Source organism: Oculina patagonica, chromosome 4, assembly GCF_052425735.1.
Source record: "Oculina patagonica isolate OP01 chromosome 4, crgOcupat, whole genome shotgun sequence".
NCBI classification, from domain to species: Eukaryota; Metazoa; Cnidaria; class Anthozoa; order Scleractinia; family Oculinidae; genus Oculina; species Oculina patagonica.
Window position 1 is genome coordinate 4,568,439 of NC_135761.1, and position 6,004 is coordinate 4,574,442.

Genomic DNA, 6,004 nt, shown 5'->3' on the forward strand with positions numbered 1-6,004 from the left:
GTCTGTCAGACGAGAAAAATAAACTCCTCTTCTTTTAAATTCTAGGCTTGTTCCAAAAGTATCAATCTCACTTCTTAGTTATATCAAAGAGGGCATAGACTGCACTAAGGGAACTATTTATTGTGTATTGAATTGCGGTATCTTACCATGCTCTGAGCATTTGTTTTTTTTCGTTTTAATGACACCTGAATAGAAGTACTGTGCGGGGTATAGCTGCAGTTTTATTAAGTTTAATTTGAGAGCGATAATTGATGTTTTTGCTATGGGCGAGTTCCGTTTTGCATATGGATTAATTTTAGTCAAAGCCTTTGATGTTCTGGAAAGTTTGCTGGCAACATTCGATTTTCGCGTTGTATTATCTTTTTACAATAAGAGCTAGGCAAAAAAAAAAAACAGATATAGAGATCCAAAATTTCAATGTTTATTTTGGAATAATGTCCAGTATCCGTCGATTATTATTTTGTAGGATCGGTTAATACGTCCGGTGCCGCAGTTCATAAATAAATAAGCATATTTATGTTTATTGAAATCTAATTTTGGTAGAGTAGTAATATAGACAAAAGACTAAAATAAATTTCGATTTCCATGCATACAAGGCATGTCTTGTAACTGCATGTTGTTCTCCGGCTTGTGCTCAACTCTTCCTGTAGAATGACATCCTTTGTTGGGCCGGAATATACTTGTAATACAGCAACAGCGGTTCAGAGTCTTCTCTTAATTCAGTACGAGAAGACTGATTCTCATATTGTCGTAAAACAAGTAAAAAAGACAACAACAGAAGAGAAAATAGCAGCCCTCTTGTTTTTACTCTTACACTACCTGGACGTGGGTTGAAGGAATCTGTCCCCATGAACTTTGTATATTTTTTTTATTTTAATTTTAAGTAAAACCCACCAAACGTTCTGACTATATCTTAAACTTTTACTCGGCGACAATTTTGAAGAAATTTGATGTCTCCATGGCAACTATTTCACCAAATTAGAATTTTCTGTTTTTAATGACAGTTCCTAACATTTTTTGCAATTTGTTTTACATTTTAAGATCACTTTTAAGTTTTCATTACATTTTAGAAAGGTTTGGTAGTTTTCTGATTTCACGGAAAAATCAAGAAATGTAAGATGGCGGACCCAAGAAGACGACTTTCAGAAAATTATTCTCGCCTACCGATATTCATATAAACATAGCTTGAACAATGAAACAAATAGCAATGACTAGGTGATTCGATTCAGTCTGGAATCTTGCTTAGACACAGCGACTATAGAACCGCAATCGCACGAATTCTGTTACAAAAAGCCCTCGATAGAGAGGAAAACTGTACTGTGTTAGTTAAAATTAATCGAGAAGTTTTCGAAAGGCGGTTATTCGGTACTGAGAGTTATTCTTCCGGAATGTTCTCTCGTTTGTTAGTTAGATTTAATGCTGATAAAAATACGTCAAAATATATTTTCGCCGGAGATTCTCAGTAAATTTGAGGGAATTTGTATGTTTGCTGTAAAATAGGCAGTTATTGGTGCAACTCGTGTTCTGTCTTTATTTTTATATACTGCAGGGCCGTAACTAGCAAGACGCAAGACGAGGCACTTGTCTGGTATTGTTGGACCCATCACTAGTCTCGTCTCAATACCTTTATTCGTAACAAAGCTCACAATAAGTTTCAACCGTCACCGAACACGTTCTCTCTTCTACTCTAAAATCACAGATCATTCTTTTGTTATGTATTCTATGTTCACGTGATCAACTTGTCGCTCAAGCTTAGTTACATTGATCTGATTGGCTGTTGATTACTGTCACGATATGAATCCTTTTTGTCACGCACCTGTAAGTAACGCAGCTATAAATCTCCAACAGTATTGAATTAAACCCAAAACATGTTTAGTTGGGAAAATTATCACCAGTTGAACAAGATTGATTTTTTAAGAAAAACCTTATGAAAAATGGTTAAGAAAGAGTTTATTCAGAGCTTATTGTTCTCCATTTTATCTGCAGGGCATGCATGCCCCCAGAACCTCCTAGCAAGATCTTGCCTCGTCTTTGCCAAAGGTCTGGTTACGGTCCTGTATACTGAATTAAGTTTCTTCATTAAGAATTGAGTTTAACTGGATAACCATCCTTTTATGGACGTGAGGAAGCTATACCGGAGACGATTTAAATAAACAGGGATAAGCTAAAGCGGGAAAACGAAGCGAATCATAAATAATGCAGAGCCAATTTTGTGGGTGGAATAATGGGTTACGTCTTGAATGGTAATAGAGAGCTTAAGAACCAAACGTTCTTGACAACACAAAGGGCGGGGAGGTCGCGTAGGACTGGATCGAGGCGAGCGTTTTAGGCCGAGAAAAAGGAAGGTTAAGCAGTCTTTGTTTTTGTGACACGCACGTTTTCGCTGTGTTGTCATGTCTTCGCTAATTAAAAGATGCAAGAAACTTGGCTTATCTGCTATTTTCCTTGATTGTTAGCTTTGGGTAAATCCATAGTAAAGAAGAAAAATATTTTAACACTTTTAATTTGGGTTTCAGAGTGGGCTGACTAAATACTTCGCACTTGACGGGTCAAACATGGAAGCTGATAAACAGAGTGCTTCAAATCTTCCCGCCAATTCTTCGTAGAATTCCTTGCTTGACCGTCGAGTGCGAAGAATTTAGTCTCAGCCCACTCTGAAACCCAAATTAAAAGCGTTAAAATATTTTTCTTCTTTAATATGGATTTGCTTGAAGCTATAAATCAAGGAAAATAAAAGATAATTCACATTAGACGTTCGCGCTGCTTTACGGCGTTTCCCTTGAACTTCAAAACTCGCGTTCTGGCGTCTGCGACTTGATCACGTAGACGCAATGACATGCGCAGTATGCATGAACTAGTTCTTGAGACTTCCAGTTGACGTTCGTGACATTACATTTAATAGAATACCTGGTATTAAAAAACTTCAGGAAAAGAAAAAATAGGATAATAAATATGTCGCTTTTCCCCTTTGCCTTCTGATAATACAACCCCGATCCCAGGATCTCTTTCCCGGCTTTTACTCATTGTTGAGGGAACAAGGAACAAGAGGGGAAAAGGAGAGAGAGGCTGGGATCGAGTTGCTGATAACAAAGTCATGGCGACGAGTTGACGTTTAAACAGCAGACAGCAATTTGAGTAAAGATGAACAAGTTTTCCGAAGTCATAGACTTGGTAATATAATTTCTTGACAAGTTTTCCTTGTCGGGCCGTGCCATGAGCACGTTTTACTTTTCCGTATTAACTTTTTACCCTATCATGTCAGCGTATAATTCAAATCAATTGAGCAATTCTTTTCCGTTCTTCTTTAGACAGGGTCGGCCAGGGTTTTTAAGTATACGGTATACAGGGGGATTTTGAATTGGGTATACAGTATTTTTACGCTTAAGTTGGGCCTTTTATGAGCACAAAGTATTCTGTGTTTTTCCAAATTTTGGGATTTTTGCATTATTTTGAGGGGGGGGGGGGAAATTTTGGGTATACTGGGTATATTCAGGTATATTGGTATACCACTTACCCCTTGGCCGACCCTGTTTAGATAAGGCGCTATGTATTTATGTGAAATTTACCCACACTCCAGCACTGCCTACAAGCACATGGTTAATAACACAATCGATATCCACCATTCCCGGGCCTGAATTAACGACAAGCAACATTGAATGGCGTTAACACATCAACTCAAAAACTGTCACGACGGGGAATGTAGGAATGTATTCAACTCCTAAAATGCAAGCACAAAACGCAAAAACACACACATTTCCTAAGAAGAAAAAAAAAAGATGCAAAAGAAATGGATTTTTTTTTTTGAACGACTGTGTAGAGCTGGCATGGTTTATATTTTCACGATTCCAGAGTTTTATCATGCGGTATTGTTGTACACACACAAAATTGTCGCTAGAGAAACTAACCAAAAACTAACCTCCGATGATATGTAAAGTCTGCTTGCGTTGTGGCCAATACAGCCAGAGCCTAACCTGGTTTGCGTAAAATGAAGTGACTAGGAGTATTTCTACTCCCCCCTGGCTGGGATGCTGGTCCATCGCGGCGTTACCCCCCAGCATAAATTCGCCGGTACCCATTTATACACCTGTGTGGTGAGAGGCACTATGAGAGTAAAGTGTCTTGCCCGAGAACACAACACAATAACCCCAGCCAGGGTTTGATCCCGGATCACTCGATCCAGAGTCCAGCGGCCTAACCATTAGACCACCGCGACTCCTACGCCTCCGATGATATGTCTACCAAAAAACTAGACTATGATCAGTCCCTGTTTTTCCATGACTAGCGAGCGTGAAGCAAAAAATAGCGTGGCCATATTTACACGCGGGCTTTTTCCCTGCACGCTTGACGGACTGAGATAAAAGTCTAAAACCTTCTATTATTAAGCGTACATTTTTCAAAATACACCATCCGTAACGAAGCTTCTTTAAAACATTCAAACACGCAAACAATGCAAATCACATGTTGATAGTCCGCATCACATTCATCTTGTGGTACTTTAGCACACTGCAAGTTATATGGCGTTCATTTTGTAGCTTCTTTTTCAGAGTTTGGGCGCCCTTTGCTCATATCAGCTCTAATTCGCAGTCGTTTCAGAGCAAACGCTGCTAATTTGCATTTTTCTGGCACCTAATTTTCCAGTCACTGCGGGCTTTTGTATATATATAAAAACAATTATTTTGAATATGTTGGAGACTCCAAGGAAAGGTTTTTCCCTGAAGGTCGAGTTCGTGGCACTTTCGTGATCTTTCGTGATCAGTGAGGGCGCTCTGCAAGCCGACTCTTTAAGGTCATGAATAAAAATGTATAAAAACAATAAGTAATAAGGTGCAATTAAGCCGCCTTTTCTTGTTTTAAAGCATTACACATTAGTGCCTGACTAACTTCAAGCGGAATCTGCGAAGGTTTGTTGATATATACTCGGTGAGTGAAAATTAGACATCTTATAATTTAAATCTCATTTAAACTAGGCCTAACCTCTGACAACGAAGGAAAGGGTTTCGATGCAATCTCGGTCTATGCCAGATAATAATTCATTTTTTTGCTCTGTAAATTGGGGGTTGACGCATAATAGCTGCAATTTAAATAACTAATATCGACCCGAAAATAGGTCAAACATCAACCTTGAGACCTCAGAAGCCCCTTTAGTTTAGTGTCATCTTTGTTAAGTACTATATTTCGGTAAAGTTAACAACTTACTTGACGAGTACAGTAAATGTTAGCAACTCATAATGGCAAAGGGAACGCTTGCATAGCTGTTTGCATTTAAACAACAAACCCAGTGGAATGGCGGGTTGAAAACAATATCGAAACACTAGTACGTACGTGTAAATGTATGTAATGTAATGAAGAGGACAGCAAAATAAAAATATTTCAGCCAAATAAACAAGCGGCGCTTTTGTTTAAAGGATCCTAGTCAGCCTCCGCCATTTTCTCTGCCATCTAAATTCGGACATTTTACATGTTGAAAAGAAATCCTCGTCCATCCTTGTGCGTTTGCTTTACTGAGGTCTAAAACTGCCATAAATGCTTTCTAAAATTATCGGAGCTTATTTTTGACTAGTTATTCTATCATTTGTAGTAAATAATAAAGATGGTAAATTTTAAGTTCGGTAATAAATAATGAAGATGAAGTATTCAACATGACACGAGCATGGGACAAAGAAAAAATCTGAGTACCCGACGAGAATCGAACCCATGGCCTCCCAGATACCGGTTGGGCGCTCTAACCAATGTCTAATAATGTCTATTTGTTTTTGTTGGCGGGTTATTATTATGGCCAGCCCAGCGGCTCTCGACGCCCAACCGGTATCTGGGAGGCCATGGGTTCGATTCTCGTCGGGGACTCAGATTTTTTCTTTGTCCCATGCTCGTGTCATGTTGAATACTTCATCTTCATTATTCTATCATTCTTTTGTTTCTTTGGGGTGAAATTTATCAGTTAACCTTAAAGGATCCTAGTCAGCCCAGCCATTTTCGATGCCATTGAAAATATGAAAACTGTATG